Source organism: Pelophylax lessonae, assembly GCF_965119305.1.
Source record: "Pelophylax lessonae genome assembly, chromosome: 10".
Lineage (NCBI taxonomy): Eukaryota > Metazoa > Chordata > Amphibia > Anura > Ranidae > Pelophylax > Pelophylax lessonae.
This window is the reverse complement of record NC_138777.1, coordinates 23,801,164-23,827,058: the sequence shown is the minus strand read 5'-3', so window position 1 is coordinate 23,827,058 and position 25,895 is coordinate 23,801,164. Positions and strand designations below refer to the sequence as shown.

The 25,895-nt window shown below is 43.9% G+C and overlaps 1 protein-coding gene across 1 annotated transcript in view; it reads left to right on the top strand.

Annotated features, from left to right (window-relative positions):
• The first annotated feature begins 2,239 nt into the window (after positions 1 to 2,239).
• Positions 2,240 to 25,895, top strand: part of TP53I11 (tumor protein p53 inducible protein 11) — a 203,144-nt gene continuing 179,488 nt past the window's right edge. Inside the window, exon 1 of the mRNA XM_082270313.1 lies at positions 2,240 to 2,386. The gene's annotated coding sequence lies outside the window, so the exon portion shown is untranslated. The remainder of the gene's footprint in view (positions 2,387 to 25,895) is intronic.

Below are 25,895 nucleotides of genomic sequence, written 5' to 3'. Positions count from 1 at the left end.
TGGCTGCAGGAGGGAGGGGCCAGGAGTGCAGAAGAGGGACCCGAGACAAGGAGGATCCGGGCTGCTCTGTGCAAAACCAACTGCACAGAGGAGGTAAGTATAACAGGTTTATTATTTTTATAGGAAAAAAAATGAGACTTTACAATCACTTTAAGGGCTCACTTAGTCCCCAGCCAGGCCCATCTCCTGGGGATTGGCTAAGCTCCCCTTAACCACTTCTGGACCGGAAGGATTTGCCCCCTTAATGACCAGGCCATTTTTTTGCAATTCGGCACTGCGTTACTTTAACTAAAAATTGCGTGGTCGTGCAACACTGTACCGAAAAAAAAAACTGATTTCCTTATTTTCCCACAAATAGAGCTTTCCTTTGGTGGTATTGGTATTTGATCACCTGTGCAATTTTTATTTTTTGCGCTATAAATAAAAAAAGAGCGACAATTCTGAAAAAAAAAACAAACAATAATTTTCACATTCTGCTATATAACATCCCCCCCTCCGCCCCCCCCCCCCCCAAAAAAAATAAAAAAATCTACATTTTCATCCTTTTAGTCCAATTTGTATTCTGCTACATATTTTTGGTTAAAAAAAAAATCCCAATAAGCGTATTTTGATTGGTTTGCGCAAAAGTTATCGCATCTACAAACTATGGGAAAGACTTATGTCATTTATATTGTTTTTTTTTTTTACTAGTAATGGTAACATTGTGGCGGACTAATCGGACCCCTAACTGACATTTTTGATACTTTTGGGGGGACCAGAGACATTACTACAGTAATCAATGCTAAAAATATGCACTGTTACTGTACTAATGACATTGGCAGGGAAGGTGTTAACAGTGGGTGATCAGGGGGTTTAAATGTAAGTCTAGAGGAGTGATTCTAACTGTATGGGGGTTGGGCTTTTGAAATGACCATAGAGACATGTGATCCTATATAGAAGGATCACAGGTGCTCTGTGATCATTCCAGAGAGAAGAACGGTCTGCTGTGTTTACAACTGACCGTCCTTCTCTCTCAGCAGGGAGCAATCGTGGGTGGCCGACGGCAATCGCGGCCGCTGTCCCAGTGCATCGGCTTCCCCGCTGCCGAGTGGGAGCCCTAGCCCCAAGCGTGCGACCGACGTAGTACTACGTTGGTTCAGGCAGGAGGGGCTGCCTGCCGCAGTAAAACTGCGGCGAGTGGTGCTTAAGTGGTTAATATGCAGAACAACCCTCTTAGCCTCCGCCTTCTAATTTCCAGAATGTTCTCCAACTTTCCAGAACTAGGGGAAGGCACCAGAGAGTTGTCTGTATGAGTCTTGCTGCCCTGAACTGTAATAAACCCTGACCCAATTAAAGACTCAGAGGTTTAAGCATGAGGTTTTATACATTTTCCTACACTCACACTAGTAGCACACTAGAGGGTGCTACACTAGCAATACTGTCAATGTCAATCCATCCAACAACCCTCTTAGCCTCCGCCCTCTAGTTTCCAGAATTTTCTCCAACTTTCCAGAACTAGGGGGAGGCACCAGAGAGTTGTCTGTATGAGTCTTGCTGCCCTGAACTCTAATAAACCCTGACCCAATTAAAGACTAAGAGGTTTAAGCATGAGTCAGGATATACATTTTCCTATACTCACGCTAGTAGCACACTAGAGGGTGCTACACTTGCAATACTGTCAATGTCAATCCATCGAAAATTATAAAAAAACAAACATGCAAAATTGATCAACATATCTTAAAATCATAGGAACAAAGAATATCACGTAGTAAATGTCCCATATGTCCTGGTGAAAAAAAAAAAAAAAAACGATAAAGTCCTATTTGTTGTGTTGATGGTACAGCTCATCTCTATTAGGATAAAGTTTACTTACTAAACCGATAAATCATTTTTGGCAGCACTCCGCCCCTGGATCTCTTGGCTGGGTCAGAGGAAAAGACGGAGACAGGATGTGTGCACATTCATCCCGGTGTCACATATTTCATGTCAAGGCTTTACTTCTGACAATCAGGGGAAACTGAAGGTGTTGGATGTTAGAGGATATAGCTGCCCGAAATAACCCAATGATGAGCATCCAGCTAAGCCGATCTCTCGCATGGCGAGCTTCCCCCCCCTCCCCCCCCCGCCCCTTCGCCATCCATCTATGATGCATTAAAACACAAGCAGGGCTGCGGGTTAATGCCGTGTAATTGCTTGAGGCCTCCGTCAGTCATAAGAATGCGTAATAATTCACTTTATTGCCCTCGCATTGAAGAGCCGGGTTCTAAGTGCCAAACAGCCGGTGTCTTATACAGGTGAATGGTTAATGGGTTTCATTTGCTGCGCTAACCTCACTGAACTGCATTACTATGATTGCAGCCGTGCCACCTCCATCCATACCAGCAGGCAGAGCCGGAGATTATGTAAGGTAAAGCTAAGTGAGTTTCTGAGTCCTGGGCTTCTGGCATGCTGATGAAATACCCAACGTATTTAACCACTTCTGGACCGGAAGGATTTGCCCCCTTAATAACCAGGCCATCTTTTGCGATTCAGAACTGCGTTACTTTAACGGAAAATTGCACGGCCGTGCGACGCCATGCCCAAATAAAATTGATGTCCTTTTTTTCCCACAAATAGAGCTTTCTTTTGGTGGTATTTGATCATCTTTGCGATTTTTATTTTTTGCGCTTTAACCGGTTGCCGACCGCCGCACGTCTATATACTGCGGCGGTCAGCCCCGGCCAGGCAGAGTGACGTATCGGTACGTCACTCGCCTGTCACTGACTTGCGAGCCTATCGCGGGCGGGCGCGCGCCCGCCGAGGCGCGCGCCCGCCGCGGCTCGTTCACAGGCAAGTCAGTGCGTGTGACCGGCGGACTCGATGTCCGCCAGTCACACTGCGATCGCTCCTGTGAAGGGAGAAAGACAGAGCAGCTTGTGTAAACAAGCTGCCTGTCAGTTCTCCCTGTGTAAAAGTGAAGATCTGTCCGTTCTACTATGTAGAACGGTTGATCTTTGCTTTTACACCAATAGGAATGTCCCTACACAGTTAGAATCACGCCCCTAGGACACACTTAACCCCTCGCTGTCCAATAAAGTTAACCCCTTCCCTGCCAGTGTCATTTTTGCAGTAACAGTGCATATGTATAGCACTGATTACTGCAGTAATGTCACTGGTAACCCCAAAAGTGTCAAAAATGTCAGTCAAGGGTCCGATCTGTCCGCCGCAATGTCGCAGTACCGAAAAAAAAATCGCAGATCGCCGCCATTACGCGTTAAAAAAAAAAACACCAAAAATGACAAAAATCTTTCCCTTTGTTAGTAAACGCGATAACTTTTGCGCAAACCAATCAAAATACGCTTTTTGCGATTTTTTTTTACCAAACATAGGTAGCATAAAACAAATTGGCCGAAAAATGTTAAAAAATTTTGATTTTTACTTTTTTTTTTGGGGAATTTCATATAAAAAAATGTGAAAAATATTGTTATTTTTGCAAAATTTACGCTCTTTTTTTGTTTATAGCGCGTGATCAAAAAATCGCACAGGTGATCAAATACCACCAAAAGAAAGCTCTGTTTGTGGGAAAAAAAGGACGTCAAATTCGTTTAGGTACAGCGTCGCACGACCGCGCAATTGTCCGTTAAAGTCACGCAGTAAAAAATCGCAAAAAAACCCCTGGTCCTTTAGCAGCCAAATCCTCCGGGGCTTAAGTGGTTAAACAAAAAAAAAACGACAATTCAGAAAGAAAAAAAAAGCATTTTCACATTCTGCTATATAACATTACCAATAAAAAATTTTAAATCTAATTTTTTTCATCCTTTTAGGCCAATTTGTATTCTGCTACATATTTTTGGTAAAAAAAAAAAAAAAAATTGCAATAAGCGTATTTTGATAGGTTTGCGCAAAATTTATCGCGTCTACTAACTAGGCGAAAGATTTATGTAATTTTTATTTATTATTATTATACAGGATTTATATAGCGCCAACAGTTTGCACAGCGCTTTACAATGTGAGGGAAGACAATACAGTTACAATACAATTCAAAACAGGAGGAACTAGAGGGCCCGGCTCGCAAGGCCGATATATCGAGGGCCGATATTGACTTTTGCCGATATATCTGTATCGGCCCAGGAACTGGCCGATATTGGCGATATTCCAAATATTGCTCATGTAAGGGTAAAATGATGTCCCATAGCATAATTCCATTTACAAATGTTATTGAATATGCCACTCACATAATGTACAAATTAAAGATATAAGCAATGACATCACTTCCTGGTACTCGGCGCCAGATTCAAAAAAAATTACAGCATTCAAAACAGCCAAACTTGGCGTTTTGAATGCTTTCAAGTGCAGGGGAGGGGCTTGGGGTCTTTTAGACTCCCAGATACCTCCACAACAGTACCTATTTCAAGGAAAAAAAAATGTTTAAATGTATGAAAATATCGGCCGATACCGATATGCATTGGCCAAAATATCGGTATCGGCAATGAAAAACCGATAACGGTCGATCACTAATTACTACAGTAATCAGTGCTAAAAATATGCACTGTTACTGTAATAATGACACTGGCAGGGAAGGGGTTAACCTAGGGGTGCTCAAAGGGTTAAGTGTGAGCCTAGGGGAGTGTTTACTAACTGTCTGGGGGATGGGCTTGTGAAATGATCACAGTGATCCTATATAGAAGGATCCCAGGCGCTCTGTGATCATTCCAGGGAGAAGAGCGGTCAGCTGTGTTTACAACATCCGACCGTCCTTCTCTCTCAGCGGGGAGCAATCGCAGGTGCCCGGTGACAATCGCTGCCGCCAGCCCCGTGCATCGGCATCCCCTCTGCCTAGTGGGGGTGGGAGCGACCCGCCGGCGGCGCGCATTTGCCCCCCAGCACCAGCTGCGTGACCGAGGCAGGAGAGGCAGCCTGCCGCAGTAAATGTGCGACGGGCGGTCTTAAAGCAGTAAAGCCGTATTAAACCCAAAAGCAAACATTTATTACACTGAACAAAATTATAAACGCAACACTTTTTTTGCTTTTGACCCCATTTTTCATAAGCTGAACTCAATGATCTAAGACTTTTCACAAGAGGCCAATTTCTCTCAAATATTGTTCACAAATCTGTCTAAATCTTTGTTAGGGTCCTTTCACACGGGCTTTCCGCCTGGCAGACTCTGTTCTGCTCAGCGGGGGATCAATCCGCTGATCCCAGCTGAGCAGTGGGAAGACAGCTCCGTCTCCGCTTACTTTGCAGAGACGGAGCTGTCAGAACCCTGCTCTCCTCTATGGGAGATTGGATGAAAATTGACCGCCTTTCCATTTTCATCCGATCCTCCAGAGGGATGGAAAATAGGGTTTCCATCCGTCTGAATTTCACAGACAGGATCGGTTCGGATACCAGCGGGTGTTAGCGGAGATCAGTGGTGACCCGTTTATTGGGGTGCAGCCCCCCCATCCATGCATCCAGCCCCCTAATCTACATGCAAGGCACTGGACGCATGGATTCCAATGGTTTTTTTTTTTTAAAGCACCTGATTAGGTCCAGAGGCTCTAATAGGCTTCAAAAAAGGGTGAAATTAATGAAAGGAATGAATATTCGCTATTGCCACACCGATTCTCCTCCCGGCCAATCAGGAAGTGGGTCCTGAGACCTGTTTCCCGATTGGCTAAAAGGAGAAGGCATACTATTGGCCAAGAAGGGGGGAGGAAACAGCCGCCAAGAAGGGACATGAAGGAGCCTGAGGGGAAAGCCGCAGCCGCTTGTCATTCCGGAGGAACAAGGTAAGTAAACTAGCTGGCGGGCGGGCGGAGAGATGTGGTGGTGCAGGCTGTAGTGCCTGTCCGCTCTCATCCGATCTGATCCCCTGAACGGATGGAAAATAGGGTTTCCATCCGTCCACATTTCATGGACAGGATCGGATGCGGATAGCAGCGGGTGTCAGCGGAGATGTCACCACTGACATCCGCAGCCCCATAGGGATGCATGGAGGATCCGATCAGATCCGCCTAAAAAACTGACCGGCGGATCTGATCAGATCATTCGTGTGAAAGGGACCTAAGGGAATGGATTACTGGAACCATGTTCTGTGGTCTGATGAGACCAAGATAAACTTATTTGTTTCAGATGGTGTCAAGCGTGTGTGACGGCAAACAGGTGAGGAGTACAAAGACAAGTGTGTCTTCCCTACAGTCAAGCATGGTGGTGGGAGTGTCAAGGTCTGGGGCTGCATGAGTGCTGCCGGCACTGGGGAGCTACAGTTCATTGAGGGAACCATGAATGCCAACATGTACTGTGACATACTGAAGCAGAGCATGATCCCCTCCCTTCAGAGACTGGGCTGCAGGGCAGTATTCCAACACGATAACGACCCCAAACACACCTCCAAGACAACCACTGCCTTTCTAAAGAAGCTGAGGGTAAAGGTGATGGACTGGCCAAGCAGATCTCCAGACCTAAACCCTATTGAGCATCTGTGGGGCATCCTCAATCAGAAAGTGAAGGAGTGCAAGGTCTCTAACATCCACCAGCTCTGTGATGTCATCATGTAGGAGTGAAGAGGATTCCAGTGGCAACTTGTGAAGCTCTGGTGAACTCCATGCCCAAGAGGGTTAAGGCAGTGCTGAAAAAAAATGGTGGCCACACAAAATATTGACACTTTGGACCCAATTTGGACATTAACACTTAGGGGTGTACTCACTTTTGTTGCCAGCGGTTTAGATATTAATGGCTGTGTGTTGAGTTATTTTGAGGGGACAGCAAATTTACACTGTTATACAAGCTGTACACTCACTACTTTACATTGTAGCAAAGTGTCATTTCTTCAGTGTTGTCACATTTGGGCGTATCTCACCAAAAATGACATTTTTGTTGCAGGGGATGCCAGAAATCTGACTTGTATCTTAGGCAGACTTCCGGGAAAATTGGTGAGCCAATCACACAAGCAGGAAATTATGTTTCTGGGGGTGTGGTCAGTATACATTCTGTGTACAGAACAGCTCCAGGCAGCCATATTGCATTTAAATAAAAAATCTAAAATGCGGCGCTTCATAAAAGTAACATAAAAGTGCAGAAAGAGTCCCATATGATCCAGATTATAAGACGGACTTGACCACCTCGGTGTATTATCCAGAGATTGTGACTAATATCCGCCACCACCACAGTGAGAAACACACTGCGTCTCACCACTTGGGTTGGATCACCACTTCCACAGTGATCTAAAAGCACATTTGGTGATTCAGAGGATCACGCAGCCTCAATAGCTATCCAGCAATCAGATCAAAACTCAGGGTACAGTGTAAGTAAATCTGAAAAAGGTCAAAAAGAAAGCCAAATGGTGTAGTATATCCAAGATTAACTTTATTCAAATGTAAAGATTGCACTCACAACAGTAAAATAACCATGAGTTTTCAATGAACATAGAATGTACAATGTAGAGCAAAATGATGGCCAACCTTCTGGGTTGAATGACGTGCACATAAAGTCAGCTCCTTCCTACGTGTTTCGTCACATAGACGTCATCATTGCATTGCATTTTTAGATAATTACAACAGCTGCAGATTGAAAAGGAAAGGTTGTTTTTAATAACATTCAATTACAATATGATTTGTGATATTGTTTTTTCTTTATTTGTTAATTTTATTCCCTACTTAAGTGGAGTTACCCTTTAAATTATGATGTTTGACGATGGAGAAGGTTCTCTTTAAAAGAAACAGACTAAATAAAGTGGAGCACATAAGAATGTGAGCACAAGCTTGCCCCATATAAAATGTTGAAGATAAGAATGTTTGAATGAAGAAAAGGCAATCAGTAAATAAAAGATTACTTATGCAAATTCCTTCAGACTGGTTTCAAAATAATTGTATATTTCACATTCACAGGAAACATTAATCCATACAATGAGGGATGAATAAATTGTCTTTTGATATGAAATGGAACGTGTAATGAAAAAATAAACTGCCTCTGAATAATGATACATTGTAACCAGCACAGAGAAATGGATATAGTAATGAGAAACGCGTCGGCCTGGTAATCATGTTTATGGAGCGGGCGGTCACAGAGTAACATTTAAGACATTTAGGAGCAATTGGGATGTGTGCAGGATTAATTTGTATCGGATCATTCCGCTCAAAACGAATATATAATTTACAAGTGGATGCGGGGGTTGGGTGACTTTATTCCTTGGGGAGTCCGGAGTACTAAGCATAACAAGCCTAGATAATCTCACTTGGGATAGGGAAAAGTCCAGGAAATTTTGTTGCCAGGCATGAAACCTAGGGGTCAATTCATTAAGAGTTAATTAACGGTAAATTAAAATCAGTAATTTAACACTTACGTTAAATCAGTTTTGAAGTTTTTTGCGTTAAAAAAACATTTGTGGTGTTTTTTTCGATTGAGTGGTAATTAGCCCATTTTTTCATGCGGTAACTTAGCGCATTGAGCTGATTGCTAAACAGCTGGCCACCACGTTCTTAACAAACGATGACTCATCAGCTGTCAGACAGTTTCCTGCTGACAGCTGAATGTAAAAAAAAAAAAAAAAGCTAGGAATTAAAATATATGATAAAAAAAAAAAAAAACAGCTTGAGGGCCTGAAGGGCCTGATATGGATTTTAAAGGAACCCCATGGCAACATTTGAAAAAAAAAAAAAAAATCTGTACCAGACCCTTATCTGAGCATACAGCCTAGCAGGTCAGAAAAAGGGAAAGCGAGTGCCCCCCCCAAACCATACCAGGCCATGGGGGGATGCTTTGGGGGGCTCTGCCCCCCATGTTGATGGGGACAAGGGCCTTTTCCCTGCAACCCTGGGCTGTGGTTGTGGGGGTCTGTGGGCAGGGGGCTTATAGGAATCTGGAACCCCCTTTAACAAGGGCTCCCCCCATGTGAATAAGTGTGGGGTACATTTGACAGTTTTTTTTTAATAGATGAAGGGCAGGGCCACTCGACGACTTTACCTGGTGGCACCGGCCCCTTGTGACCTCACCGACCCAGAATGCACTGGTCAGTGACGTCACAAGGGGCGGTGCTACCAGCTGACGTCGCTGGGTGGCCCTGCCCCCATTTAAGAAATGTCACATGGGGAGCAAGCAGACCGGGGGAGCATTTGTCCCGAGCAGAGGTTTTTTTGGTTTTTTTTTTTTGGGTGCAGAGGGCATCGTGATTGACGATGAATCCACGATTGTTTTTTAATTTTTAATAATTGTCAAAACTTTTGTACTGTCTTTTTTCACTTTTACACTTTTTTGGTGAATGGGTGGGGGTACAATGCACCCCATACTCATTCACATGGAGGTGTCGGATCTTAGGGCCCCCTTGTTAAAGGGGGCTTACATATTCTGATAAGCCCTCTGTCCGCAGACCCCCACAACTACAGCCCAGGGTTGTGGGGAAGAGGCCCTTGTCCCCATCAACATGGGGACAAGGTGATTTGGGGTGGGGAGGCAGAGCCCCTCTCACCCCAAAGCACCCCCCCATGTTGAAGGCATGTGGCCTGGTTTGGTGTGGGGCTCCCTTTAAAATCCATACCAGACTTGAAGGGCCTGGTATACATTGGGGGGGGGGCACACCGTTTTTTTTTAAAGAATTTTTATTATTTACTTGCCGGCATGTTTATTTTTACATCCAGCTATCATTGGGGAACCTGCTGACAGCTGATGAGTCATCCGTTGTTAAGGACACGGCGGCCGGCTTCCCGGCCCGCTCCTTACCAACCAGCTATTGGGGGGGGGGCTGGACCCCCCACACTGTTTCTGACAAATACCGCATGTGGTACCGCCAGCAAAACCCTGGTGATAAAGATTGTATGTTCTCTGTTCCGTTTGTGAATTGGACTTAAGAGCTTACTGCATGGTTTTTTGGCGATATTTACCGCCACATTTTTCATTTTGCAGTAAATACTGAATGATCTTTTTTTTTTTTTTTCCTGAATTGGACTTTATTTACCGCATGCGATAATTTATGCAAATGAGTGACATGACTGTGTTATCGCATGCGGTAAACGTTAGTGAATTGACCCCTTAATGAGTCTTCAAAGCATCCTTAAAAGTTTCCCAATAAGGCAAGAATCATCTAAAGTTGATATTCCCTTCAATTACTAACCCAGCACTGCTTCTTCCTCCATTACCTGACAAGACACACCGGTGTTTAAAACTGGAGAGTGCAAAATCAGGTGCAGCTATGCATAGAAACCAATCAGCTTCCAGGTTTTATTGCCAAAGCTTAATTGAAGAAGTTGAAGTTAGAAGCTGATTGGCTACCATGCACAGCAATATTTTGAATATCGCTTACACAGGGTCCCCATCAGAGTGCTCCCTTACATCAGGTGTCTCCATCAGAGAACTTCCTTAGATCAGGTGTCCCCATCAGAGTGCCCCTTTACCCCCATCAGAGTGCCCTCCTACACAAGGTCCCCATCAGAGTGCCCCCTTACATCAGGTGTCCCCATCAGATTTCCCCCTGACATCAGGTTTCCCCATCAGAGTGCCCCCTTACCCCCATCAGACTGCTTCCTTACATCAGGTGTCCCCATCAGAGTCTCCCCTTACATCAGATGTTCCCATCAGAGTGCCCCCCTACATCAGGTGTCCCCATCAGAGTGCCTCCTTACATCAGGTTTCCTCATCAGAGTGCCCACTTACCCCCATTAGAGTGCCCCCTTACACAGGGTCCCCTTTCGAGTGCTCCCTTACATCAGGTGTCTCCATCAGAGTGCCTCCTTAGATCAGGTGTCCCCATCAGAGTGCCCCTTTACCCCCATCAGAGTGCCCTCCTACACAAGGTCCCCATCAGAGTGCCCCCTTACATCAGGTGTCCCCATCAGAGTGCCCCCTTACATCAGGTGCCTCCATCAGAGTCCCCCCATACATCAGAGTGCCCCCTTACATTAGGGGTTCCCATTAGAGTGCCCCCTTACATCAGGTATCCCCATCAGAGTGCCCCCTTACCCCCATCAGAGTGCCCCCTTTACATCAGGTGTCCCCATCAGAGTTCCCCCTTACATCAGGTCTCCCTATAAGAATGCCCCCTTACCCCCATCAGACTCTGATGTAAGGGGGGCTTTGGTGATGTAAGGGGGGATTCTGGTGGGGAACTTGATGTGAGGGGGACTCTGATAGGATCAGATTTATTTGGAATTTCTTTGCTTTGTTTTATTGAAGTTATTTCCCTTTTATTCTGAATCACATCATGCAGATTACATGCTGTGCTGTGATCAGTGTACTCTGTGCTGTGATCTGTGTGCTCTGTGCTGTGATCAGTGTGCTCTGTGCTGTGATCAGTGTACTCTGTGCTGTGATCAGTGTACTCTGTGCTGTGATCAGTGTGCTCTGTGCTGTGATCAGTGTGCTCTGTGCTGTGATCAGTGTACTCTGTGCTGTGATCTGTGTACTCTGTGCTGTGATCAGTGTGCTCTGTGCTGTGATCAGTGTGCTCTGTGCTGTGATCAGTGTGCTCTGTGCTGTGATCAGTGTACTCTGTGCTGTGATCTGTGTACTCTGTGCTGTGATCAGTGTGCTCTGTGCTGTGATCAGTGTGCTCTGTGCTGTGATCAGTGTACTCTGTGCTGTGATCTGTGTACTCTGTGCTGTGATCAGTGTGCTCTGTGCTGTGATCAGTGTGCTCTGTGCTGTGATCTGTGTACTCTGTGCTGTGATCAGTGTGCTCTGTGCTGTGATCAGTGTGCTCTGTGCTGTGATCAGTGTGCTCTGTGCTGTGATCAGTGTGCTCTGTGCTGTGATCAGTGTACTCTGTGCTGTGATCAGTGTGCTCTGTGCTGAGATCAGTGTGCTCTGTGCTGTGATCAGTGTGCTCTGTGCTGTGATCAGTGTACTCTGTGCTGTGATCAGTGTGCTCTGTGCTGTGATCAGTGTGCTCTGTGCTGTGATCTGTGTGCTCTGTGCTGTGATCTGTGTACTCTGTGCTGTGATCAGTGTGCTCTGTGCTGTGATCAGTGTGCTCTGTGCTGTGATCAGTGTGCTCTGTGCTGTGATCAGTGTACTCTGTGCTGTGATCAGTGTGCTCTGTGCTGAGATCAGCGTGCTCTGTGCTGTGATCAGTGTGCTCTGTGCTGTGATCAGTGTACTCTGTGCTGTGATCAGTGTGCTCTGTGCTGTGATCTGTGTACTCTGTGCTGTGATCGGTGTACTCTGTGCTGTGATCAGTGTGCTCTGTGCTGTGATCAGTGTGCTCTGTGCTGTGATCAGTGTACTCTGTGCTGTGATCAGTGTGCTCTGTGCTGTGATCAGTGTACTCTGTGCTGTGATCAGTGTGCTCTGTGCTGTGATCAGTGTGCTCTGTGCTGTGATCAGTGTACTCTGTGCTGTGATCAGTGTGCTCTGTGCTGTGATCTGTGTACTCTGTGCTGTGATCGGTGTACTCTGTGCTGTGATCAATGTGCTCTGTGCTGTGATCAGTGTGCTCTGTGCTGTGATCAGTGTGCTCTGTGCTGTGATCAGTGTACTCTGTGCTGTGCACTCCTCATCCTCTTCTCTGCCTGATTTATGAACTATGATTGCTTTTATGCGTCTAATTTTCAGTCTGGGCGTGTTTGTGGCATTTTCATAGAACAAGCGACAGTGAGCGAACATTCTCTACCTGCCAGTCTGATTATCCGCCACTTAAATCAAAGACAGGATGAATCTGATTAGGCGGAATCGCTTATCGCTGCTTCCCAGAATTCCCTCTGCCCCGCGCTGCCGCCCCCTCTCCTTCTGTACTGTCTCCTCTTCTCCTACACCTGTTCATGGATTACACAAGGTTAGGTGGAACTTCCAACAGATGTATAAAATATCCATTACATCTATCTATTCTATATCCAGTCTATCTATCTATCTATAGTATCTGATTCTATCTATCTATCTATCTATCTATCTATCTATCTATCTATCTATCTATCTATCTATCTATCTATCTATCTATCTATCTATCTATAGTATCTGGTTCTATCTATCTATCTATATCCAGTCTATCTATCTATCTATCTATCTATCTATCTATCTATCTATCTATCTATCTATCTATCTATCTATCTATCTCCATTCTATCTATCTATCTATCTATCTATCTATCTATCTATCTATCTATCTATCTATCTATCTATCTATCTATCTATCTATATCCATTCTATCTATCTATCTATCTATCTATCTATCTATCTATCTATCTATCTATCTATCTATCTATCTATCTATCTATCTATCTATCTATAGTATCTGATTCTATCTATCTATCTATCTATCTATCTATCTATCTATCTATCTATCTATCTATCTATCTCCATTCTATCTATCTATCTATCTATCTATCTATCTATCTATCTATCTATCTATCTATCTATCTATCTATATCCATTCTATCTATCTATCTATCTATCTATCTATCTATCTATCTATCTATCTATCTATCTATCTATAGTATCTGATTCTATCTATCTATCTATCTATCTATCTATCTATCTATCTATCTATCTATCTATCTATCTATCTATCTATCTATCTATCTATCTATCTATCTATCTATCTATCTATCTATCTATCTTATATCCATTCAATCTATCTATCTAATTCTATCTATCTATCTATCTATCTATCTATCTATCTATCTATCTATCTATCTATCTATCTATCTATCTATCTATCTATCTATCTATCTATCTATCTATCTATCTATCTATCTATCTATCTATCTATCTATCTATCTATCTATCCTATATCCATTCTATATCTATCTATCTATCTATCTATCTATCTATCTATCTATCTATCTATCTATCTATCTATCTATCTATCTATCTATCTATCTATCTATCTATCTATCTATCTATCTATCTATCTATCTATCTATCTATCTATCTATCTATCTATCTATCTATCTATCTATCTATCCATTTGTCTGTCTGACTATCTATCTATCTGTCTATCTTATATCCATTCTATCTATCTATCTATCTATCTATCTATCTATCTATCTATCTATCTATCTATCTATCTATCTATCTATCTATCTATCTATCTATCTATCTATCTGTCTGTCTGTCTGTCTGTCTGTCTGTCTGTCTGTCTGTCTGTCTGTCTGTCTGTCTATCTATCTATCTATCTATCTATCTATCTATCTATCTATCTATCCCATCCTGGATCTATGTCATCCATCAACCGCCAGCACCACGGCAGTGAATGCCGCCACGTGTCCTGGTTGCGCAGCGTCATTGGTTGCTATGGATCTGATGGGCAGTCTGCTTGTAATATGGAAATGGATGACACTGTGCAGCATTAATAAGGATATTTGCATTGAAATGCAGGACAAAGTGTGTCCTGCATTGAATCAATATGGGACTTACCATTCTGCTTAGAAATCTGTGACGCCCCGGTATTATGTGGGTTGGGTGGCAACCCTAGATGTGGTCCAGCAGATCTTCCAACTACAGGCCACTTGAAAAAAAAATGACAAGTGGGCGGAGCCAAGACCAGTCACTCTGCACAAGAAGAGGGAGGAGCAGTGAGCGGTCTTTATTACAGGAAATCCCACACAGGGGGAAAGGGCAGGAGTTGGCTTGAAGCTGGAATTCTGCACATATACGGAGGGATCAGGCAAAGGACAGCGAGATCTAAGGAAGAAAACACACGCTGCTTGTATTCAGACATTTGTTTTGCCCGGAGTTCAGCTTTAAACGTCACAAGAAACAGGCTCCCCCTTGTGCACTGTACAGTGAGCTCAGACTTGTTCTCAATGCCGTCTATTTATTATTACAGCACAGATCCCCGCAGGCAAGAATGCGATTTCACAATCTCCCCTGTGCTGGAAGTTTAGAGATTTTGCTTCATAAAAATAAAAATAAAAATTCTCATAAATCCTCATTTCTCTCTCCTCCCTGCCAACCGCTTTTCCTGTTTTGCTGAATTTGAAGTGGCAATCTGGCTGGCTGTACGAGTCGGAGATCTGTAATCAGTCTCACTTCCTCGCTTTATGATAAGGAGGCCTGTGAGCAGCTGTGTACCCCCCCTTCCCATCCAAACTATTTTCATCATTCCCCAGCAGCCCGCCATCGCAACTCTTCCTTCACTTCCACAATTCCGCGTTAGCGGATAAGCCGGATTTCGTTTTACGATGCCGAGATGTTAACGCGGACCTTTCCGGTGCGAAAATATTCCTGCCATGTTCCGATATACAGCAAGAGGTCCATTGTTTAACCACTTCTGGACCGGAAGGATTTCCCCCTTAATGACTCAGGCCATATTTTGCGATTCGGCACTGTATTACTTTAACGGACAATTGCGCGGTCGTGCGACGCTGCACCCAAATAAAATTGATGTCCTTTTTTCCCACAAATAGAGATTTCTTTTGGTGGTATTTGATCACCTCTGCGATTTTTATTTTCTGTGCTATAAACAAAAAAAGAGCGACAATTCTGAAAAAATAACAATATTTTTCACATTCTTTTTTTTTTTTTTTTAAATAAGTCTTTATTGAATTTCAAACAATAAACAATATACAAATACAAAAGTAAATAAGTATATCTAAATATAAGGCTACATTCACACGTGAGCGTAGCGTTTTTCGCGCGTTTTTTACCGCGATTTTACCGCGATTTTTGCGGCGTTTTTTACCGCGATTTTACCGCGATTTTTACCGCGATTTTTGTGCAGGCGTTTTTAGATTGAATAGAGATCAATGGAAAACGCCTGTAATCTGCCCAAAAAGAAGCTCATGTACTTTTTTGAGCGTTGGGCGTTTTGTATACAGCGTCAAAACGCTCAGATGTGAACAGGGGCCATTGAAATGAATAGGATTTGTCTTGTTGGGCGTTTTGAGAGCTGATCCTAGAGCAGAAAAACGCCCCAAAAACGCCCCAAAACGCCTAGATGTGAACGGAGCCTAAATGTACATAAAAAAATAATAAATTAATAAAATAGAAAAAAAAAAAACAACAACAACAAACATAAGTCAACAGCAGAAGCAAAACAAAAAAAAAAAAAAAGAGGGGGGAGGTAATATCCAGTGTATATCTTATACTTATTTGAACATTTCAAACATGTCCAGGCAATTGACTATAATATGCATTGGCGACGGGGAGATAATATCATACGTATTTACAATATATATTTCTCATTAACCACTTTACCACCGGAGGATTTTGCTGTCTTCCCTCCAGGCCACTTTTTGCGATTCGGCGCTGTGCGACTTCAACTGACAATTGCGCGGTCGTGCGACGCCGTACCCAAACAAAATTTACGTCCTTTTTTTTCCCACAAACAGAGCTTTCTTTTGGTGGTATTTGATCACCTGTGCGATTTTTACTTTTTGCGCTATAAACAAAAAAAGAGCGTTTATTTTGAAAAAATAACAATATTTTTAACATTTTTTTATATGAAATTCCCCCCAAAAAAGATGTAAAAACCAATTTTTTAAAAAATTTTTGGCCAATTTGTTTTATGCTACATATGTTTGGTAAAAAAAATCACAATAAGCGTATTTTGATTGGTTTGCGCAAAAGTTATTGCGTTTACTAACAAAGGGAAAGATTTCTGTCATTTTTGGTGTTTTTTTTTTTAACGCGTAATGGCGGCGATCTGTGATTTTTTTTGCAGGACTGCGACATTGCGGCGGACAGATCGGACCCTTGACTGACATTTTTGACACTTTTGGGGGTTCCAGTGACATTACTGCAGTAATCAGTGCTATATATATGCACTGTTACTGTAAAAATGACACTGGCAGGGAAGGGGTTAATTTTATTGGAGAGGGAGGGGTTAATGTATGCCTGATGCTTACTGACGTGTGTGGGGGGAGGTGACTGAGTGACACAGGGACAGATCGCAGGTTCAGCTATGCTGAACACTCCGATCTGTCACTCCCTGTCACTATGGAGATCCGCCCGCTCTGTTTACACACAGCGGGCGGATCTCCAGACTCGATCCCCGACGATCGGGTAAGAGCAGCGGCGATCGCCGCTGCTCCTCCCCTGGCCCGACTCCCGCTGTGAATGAAAACAGTGGGAGCGAGCCTCCGGCGGCGCGCAAGCGCCGCCCAGAAGGGGGAGTGTCTGACGACGTTAATACTACGTCGTCAGACGATAACGAGCCACTCTGCCGCAGTAGTATTACTGTGAGCAGACGTAAAGTGGTTAATATCCAAAACAAGTTTCCTTAAACTAGAGGGTAGGCCTTTACTCTGAGTATAGATTAATCTTATATTCTCTCCATTTAGCCCAATTTTTTTTTCACATTCTGCTATATAACCTTCTCAAAAAAAATTAAAAATCAAAATGTTTTAACATTTTAGGCCAATTTGTTTTCTGCTACATATTTTTGGTAAAAAAAAATTGCAAAAAGCATATTTTGATTGGTTTACGCAAAAGTTATCGCGTCTACTAACTACGGGAAAGATTTATGTCATTTTTATTGTTTTTTTTTTTTTTTTTTTTACTAGTAATGGCGGCGATTTGCGATTTTTAGCGGGACTGTGACATTGCGGCGGACAGATCGGACCCCCTAACTGACATTTTTGACACTTTTGGGGGGACCAGTGACATTACTGCAGTAATCAGTGCTAAAAATATGCATTGTTTCTTTAACCACTTTACGACCGGAGGATTTTGCTGTCTTACGTCCAGGCCACTTTTTGCGATTCGGCACTGTGTGACTTTAACTGACAATTGCGCGGTCATGCAATGCCGTACCCAAACGAAATTTACGTCCTTTTTTCCCCACAAACAGAGCTTTCTTTTGGTGGTATTTGATCACCTGTGCGATTTTTACTTTTTGCGCTATCAACAAAAAAATAGCGACAATTTTGAAAAAATAACAATATTTTTCACATTTTTTTATATGAAATTCCCCCCCCCCCAAAAAAATTTAAAAATCGAATTTTTTTATAATTTTAGGCCAATTTGTTTTCTGCTACATATTTTTGGTAAAAAAAATCGCAATAAGCGTATTTTGATTGGTTTGCGCAAAAGTTATCGCGTTTACTAACAAAGGGAAAGATTTTTGTCATTTTTGTTGTTTTTTTTAAATGCGTAATGGCGGCGATCTGCGATTTTTTTTGCGGGACTGCGACATTGCGGCGGACAGATCGGACCCTTGACTGACATTTTTGACACTTTTGGGGGGACCAGTGACATTACTACAGTAATCTTTTACTAGTTTCTTTAGTAATGCCATTGGCAGGGAAGGGGTTAACCCTGTGGGTGATCAAAGGGTTAAATGTGAGCCTAGGGGAGTGACTCTAACTGTATGGGGGAGGGGCTTGTGAAATGACCATAGAGACCTGTGATCCTATATAGAAGGATCACAGGGGCTCTATGATCATTCCAGGAAGAAGAACGGTCAGCTGTGTTTACAACAGCTGACAGTCCTTCTCTCTCAGCAGGAAGTGATCGCGGGTCTCATGGCGGCAATCGGAGCCGCTTGTCCCGTGCATCGGAGTCCCCGCTACTGAGTGGGGGCAGGAGTGCGCCGCCCCCTAGCTGCAGGTGCGCGACCGACGTATACCTACGGCTGTTCGCACAGGAAGGCCAGCCTGCCGCAGTACTTCTGCAGCGGGCAGTCCTTAAGCGGCTAACGAGCACGGGCCAGTTCACACTGGAACGTGGTTCAGGAAATGTGCGTTCTGTGCGCGCTTCCAACACCGCACATGAACGTTCTGCCCTTGCAAGATGTGCGCAGACCCCATTCACATCTGTGCATGGCAGGAACACACTGGGTTTTTTTTTTTTTGCTTGTTTTACATGCTCTTGAATGGGAAGCTCTATGCACAACAAATGCCCAAAAGTAGCTCTAGAACCTTTTTTGGTCGCAAAATGCGTTTTGGCACGTTTGTTTTGTGTTTTGTCGCTACTCGTGCTTGGGGTGCCATTAACAATTAATGGAACTGCTCGTGTGATTGCAGTGCGTTTGCGGCGTGTTTCCAAAATGTACGGCAAAGTGCACAATTTCGTGTGTTTTGTGGCGCGTTTAGGAAATGCGCAGGTGTGAATGCAGCCTTACTGTTAATGTATTTCTAAAAGCACATTTTTTTTTTATTTTTTTTTTTTATCTTAATGCATTTTATACATTAAGATAAAAAACCTTCTGTGTGCAGCAGCCCCCCCCCCCCAGCCCCCCCTAATACTTACCTGAGCAGAGAACGGCACTGCACAGGGCCGGCAGTACCTGTATGGCGACCAGGGCACCCGCCTAAAGTGCAACTTAGCAGGGGGCGCCGGCATTCTGCATCCGGAATCAGTAATGGACCGCCAGCTGGTGTGGCACTCCTCATGCTGTGCGCCACCTGAGCACTACAGCAAGCCACTCTATGTGAGGGCTCCACCATCGCCAAAATCTCCATGGAAAGCATTTGATAATGATTTCCTATGGGGAGGTCTAATGCACGTACATGGCCATTGCCGTGCATGTGCATTAGGTCTCCCCCACTGGCTGATGTCGGCGGGGAAGACCTTATGCGCATTCGCGGCAAAAGAGAGTAGGTGAAGCCTGACCCAGCGCCCAGGTAAGTCACTGAAGGGGTTTTAACCCCTTCAGCAACTTGGGATGGGGGGTGGGAGGGAGAGGGGCACTACAGGGTCCTACAGTGCCAGGAAAACTAATACGTATGTTTTCCAGGGGGCGGCAATTTTTATTTTGCCTAGGGCGGCGAAAATCCTTGCACCGGCCCTGGCTCTCCACTGTTACATGAATGGTGGAAATGCCGTATTAAGATCGTGAGGGGGGTTGAATTGAGAGTGCAATTTTTTAACCACTTAGTGACCAGGCCATTTTTTGCGATTCAGCACTGCATTACTTAAAACTAACAATAACGTCGTGCGATTCCTTTTTTTTTTTTTTTTTGCAGAATTGTTGCTCTTTTTTTGTTAAAAAAAAAAAATCTAGATTTTTAATTTATTTTAATTTTTTTGGGAATGTTATACAGCAGGAAAAAGAAAAAATTACTGCGCTAACTAAATGAGTGGAAGAGCAGCTAGCACCAATCACTAGACAATATCAATGACCAAAAGTACAACAAATAAACAGAAATGTGCAGCGCTGATAATAAGTACGTATAAACAAATATTACATAAAAAAATTCCAAATGAATGGTTGATGATGAAATAAATCCAAAAAAGATAACGTGATCTAATGTGCAGCAAATTGGATTTATTTCATCATCAACCATTCGTTTGGAATTTTTTTGATGGACTTTTTATGTTTTGGACTCTTATGTAATATTTGTTTATACATAATTATTATCAGCGCTGCACATTTCTGTTTATTTGTTATACAGCAGAATGTGAAAAATATTGTTTATTTATTTATTTATTTTTTTCAGAACTGTCGTTTTTTTTTTTTTTTTTTTTTTGTTTATAGCGCAAAAAATAAAAATACCACCAAAAGAAAGCTCTACTTGTGGGAAAAAAAGGACATCAATTTTATTTGGGTACAGCGTCGCACGACCGCGCAATTGTCTGTTAAAGTAACACAGTGCCGAATCACAAAAAATGGCCTGGTCATTGAGGGGGCAAATCCTTCCGGTCCAGAACTGGTTAAATCAATTTTGGCCACTGATTTGCAAGAATGTGACGCCAAGGGAGAATAATAATCTAGTTTTTCTTCCAGCCAATAAACTGTCAGCTGCGGATCTGTTCAATTAGCCGTGGAGACGAGATCAATATTTCGGCTCCTTTCATCTGTCCCCGCCGTATTTTAGGGACGCGGTGCTCAGTGCCGTCTATCTCTTCCACCCAGGATCTCTCAGGGCACCAAGAGGATATTAACAAGATATTAAAGCGAATCTTCACTGCATCTGGGCACCAAAAAACACTATTCAACTACTTCCGGACCGCCCGCCGCAGTTTTACGTCGGTACTTTGACGTTAAATACCGAGGTTATAGCAGCAGATAGCAGATAGCTGCCATAACCCTGGTATTTTTTTAAAAAGCGGGCGGTCCACTGTAACATAAAAGTGGTCCCAGTGGTGGATTCGCTGCAGGATCACTGTTATGGGTGGCAGGAGAGGTGCCCCTCCCCCCCTCCTGCCGATTCCCGGTCATTTTCCCCGCTTACCGGAGTAGATGAGAGATCTGAGGTCTTTTTTGACCCCAAACCTCACATTAACCACTTAAGGATCACCCGTCGCACATTTACTGTGGCAGGCTGGCCCCCTTGAGCGAACCAACGTAGCTCTACATCAGTCACGCGCCTGCAGCTAGGGGGCGAGCGCACGCCGTCGCGCTCCCGCCCTCACTCGGCAGCGGGGACTCCGATGCATGGGACTGGCGGCTCCGATTGCCGCCTGCCACTCGCGATCGCTCCCCGCTGAGAGAGAAGGAGGGTCAGCTGTTGTAAACACAGCTGACCGTTCTTCTCCCTGGAATGGTCACAGAGCTCCTCTAATCCTTCTATATAGGATCACAGGTCTCTATGTTCATTTCACAAGCCCCGCCCCCATACAGTTAGAATCACTCCCCTAGGCTCGCATTTAACCCCTTGATCACCCACTGTGTTAACTCCTTCCCTGCCAGTGTTATTATTAAAGTAACAGAGCATATTTTTAGCACTGATTACTGTAGTAATGTCACTGGTCCCCCCAAAAGTGTCAAAAATGTTGATCTGTCCACCGCAATGGTGCAGTCCCACTATAAATCACAGATCGCCGCCATTACTAGTAAAAAAAAAAAAATAAAAACAATAAAAGTTACATAAATCTTTCCCGTAGTTTGTAGACGTGATAACTTTTGCGCAAACCAACCAATATACGCTTATTGCGATTTTTTTTTTACTAAAAATATGTAGCAGAAAACAAATTGGCCTAAAATGTTAAAAAAAGGGTCCTTTGCGTCTTTGGGTCTGGTTCAGGTGTGAATTCAGACCTGAATCGCACCTGAACCAGTGAACAGACATGCACCGGACCAGAGACATGAACCCGCGGCCACACATATGTGAAGCCGGCCTCATACTTACCTGCTCTGTGCAGTGGTTTTGCATGAGGCATTGTATGGGGACACTGGGATAGGGACACCTGATGTATGGGGACATTGTGATGGGGACATCTGATGTATAGGGGTGCTGTGACGGGGACATCTGATGTATATGGGTACTGTGATGGGGACACCTGATGTATGGGGATATTGTGATATGGACACCTGATGTATGGGGACATTGTGATGGGGACATCTGATGTATATGGGTACTGTGATGGGGACATCTGATGTATATGGGTACTGTGATGGGGACATCTGATGTATATGGGTACTGTTATGGGCACACCTCATGTATATGGGCACTGTGATGGGGACACCTGATGTAAGGGGACACTGTGATAGGGACACCTGATGTATGGGGACATTGTGATAGGGACACCTGATGTATGGGGACATTGTGATGGGGACATCTGATGTATATGGGTACTGTGATGGGCACACCTGATGTTTATGGGCGCTGTGATGGGCACACCTGATGTATATGGGTACTGTGATGGGCACATCTGATGTATATGGGCACTGTGATGGGGACACCTGATGTAAGGGGACACCTGATGTATATGGGCACTGTGATGGGGACATCTGATGTATAGGGACACTGTGATGGAGACATCTGATGTATATGGGTGCTGTGATGGAGACATCTGATGTATATGGGCACTGTGATGGGGACACCTGATGTAAGGGGACACTGTGATAGGGACACCTGATGTATGGGGACATTGTGATGGGGACATCTGATGTATATGGGTACTGTGATGGGGACACCTGATGTAAGGGGACACCTGATGTATATGGGCACTGTGGTGGGGACATCTGATGTATAGGGACACTGTGATGGAGACATCTGATGTATATGGGCGCTGTGATGGAGACATCTGATGTATATGGGCGCTGTGATGGAGACATCTGATGTATATGGGCACTGTGATGGGGACACCTGATGTAAGGGGACACTGTGATAGGGACACCTGATGTATGGGGACATTGTGATAGGGACACCTGATGTATGGGGACATTGTGATGGGGACACCTGATGCATATGGGCACTGTGATGGGGACACCTGATGAAAGGGGACACCTGATGTATATGGGCACTGTGATGGGGACATCTGATGTATAGGGACACTGTGATGGAGACATCTGATGTATATGGGCGCTGTGATCTAATGTGGAAAAATTTCTGAAATTAATTATCTTTGTCTCATTTTTTTTACATCACAGAAACCTGACATTTTAACAGGGGTGTGTAGACTTTTTATATCCACTGTAAACATAAACAAATGTAAATTCCATATTCAAATATTCTAAATACACATAGAGGATTATAAAACCAATGGTAAAATACATAACATGGTAGTAATATACTAAAAACAAACACCATGATGCATGGAAGCCCAAAAAAGTATTTTGAACTAAATAAAATAATCACATAAAGTAACAATAATTGGCACGAGACCCATAAAATAACCAATATGTTTATATAAAAGCTGAAAAAGCTACTATGCTTTAAACTAAATGTAACTCTAATAAATATTACAACTCTGTAACAGAACATAATGGAGCCAACAGATACATTTGTATAATTGTTAATAGAATTTTCTTTATTGAAATGATTATAGTGAAAGATAAAACATTCATTATAAAGTGGATGAAAGCTTACCTTGGAATCATTGTCAGGGCTTAAGTGGGCTCAATGGGACAAATTGACAAACACATTTGTGTTGGAATAATAATGAAAAAAAACTTGTCAAATGTGAAATAAATGAGAGAGAGACGGTAACAAAAAGGGGCCATTATAAATGACTTCTACTCAAATTAATGGAAAAATGGTATGTCAGCGCCACAAAAAGTAGTAAATCAGCAGCATGCAAACAGTGTAAATATACCAACATTATCATTGAACAATAAATAAAAGGTAGAATTAAATATAATATAACGAATCACAAAACTAAATGTGACACAAACAAATCATAAATATCAGAAGAACAAAAGCTTAAAGCGGAGTTCCACTCCGCTTTAAGTGGTCCCGACCCCTGACATACCACATTTAGCATGTCATTTTTGGGGGGGTACCTAGTTTTGACAGGTACCCACTCCTACTTCCGCTTGGGCAGCCTAGGCAGCTCGGGCGGAGGTTCTCCTCTGCCCCTCCCTCCCTGCAATCTTCTGTGACACGTCACAGGTCCCAGAAGATTGCCTGGCCAGTCATGACGCGTTGCGCGACTCGCGCATGCGCAGTGAGCACCCGGTTGTGAAGCTGCAAGCTGTCACAGCCGGGGTGCCCTTATTAGAGATGCTGGCGCCGCGGGGAGAAGACGGAGAGAACTGAGGCTCCTCCTGCCCCAATTGCTGGACTGTGGGACGGTGAGTGTGTGTTTATTAATAAAGTCAGAAGATACACTTTTTGTAGCTGCTGACTTTTAATAAACACAAAAGCCAGTGGAACTCCACTTTAAGAGCCGGTTCACATAGGCGCGACCCGACTTGCCGGGGCGACCTGTGAAGTCGCGGTGCGCAGCCCGCACCGCGACCTCGAAGCGGCATGCACAGACTTCATATCATTGAAGTCAATGCAGGTCGCTCCAGGTCGCCCCGAAGTAGTACAGGACCCTTTTTCTAAGTCGGAGCGACTTGTGTCGCTCCTATTAGAACGGGTCCTGTGCTAATCTATGGCAGGCGACCTGCAGCGACTTGTCAGGTGACCAGGTCGCCTGACAAGTCGCCCCAGTGTGAACCGGCTCTAACCGCTTTCGGACCACCCGCTGAAGTTTTACTGCGGCAGGGTGGCCCTCCTGCGCAAAAGGACGTAGACCTACGTCGGTCGTGCGCCTGCAGCTAGGGGGTGCGCTCCCACCCCCACTCGGCAGCGGGGAAGACGATGCACCGGGCAGGCGGCTCCGATTGCCGCCTGCCACCTGAGATCGTTCCCCGCTGAGAGAGAAGGACAGTCGGCTGTTGTAAACACAGCTGACCGTTCTTCTCCCTGCAATGATCAGAGAGCCCCTGTGATCCTTCTATATAGGATCACAGGTCTCTATGATCATTTCACAAGCCACACCCCCCCACAGTTAGAATCACTCCCCTAGGCTCACATTCAACCCCTTGATCACCTACAATGTTAACCCCTTCCCTGCCAGTGTCATTATTACAGTAACAGTGCATATTTATAGCACTGATTACTGTAGTAATGTCACTGGTACTCCCAAAAGTGTCAAAAATGTCAGTTAGGGGTCCGATCTATCCGCCGCAATATCGCAGTCCCGCAAAAAAAAAAAAAATTGCAGATCGCCGCCATTACTAGTTGTTAGCTCAATTCTCGTCAGGAGGCAATCACGATGATATTACAGCCCTTCAGTTACTACCCTCCCAATAGATGGATTTCCCCTCCAACCAGCTGGGAGTTATGACGACACATCGTACTCAAACTTCGTGCAGTCACAACTAACTTTATTGAATGTGAAGCTCCTATTTAAAGCATATTTGTTGAGCAGGAAAAGACTGCTCCAAACCGGTTTTACAGTTCATCAGTCGAATTACATATCAGACAGAACAATACATGAATGGGCCTTTGGTTTTGCCATGCATTTGTGTCAATGTGAGGTGTTCCCGTATAATAATATGTGTCCTGTGACCGAGTCGGCCCGGCTGCATTTACTTGTCATGTGTTAATGTAAGCAAGTGTCAAATGTGTTTAGTTGGTGTCCGTAATTTCCATGCGCAGACTTAACTTTGTCAAGTGTCCCAATGAATGAATGAACAGGTGTTTACATGTCGTCTAAATGCAAAACATAGCTGTCTGCTGACCAAGGTGGATGAATGGCTGTCAGTGTCAGCTCGTTAATATGTAAATGCAAGGGCCTACACTTCATCACAGAATGGGCACAAACCGAAATATATATCTGAAAAATCATAAGGCATATTAATACAACCTTTCAACCCAACCTTTGATCCCAGCTTATTCATAACGGTGGGATCACTTAGAGTCTCTGAATAG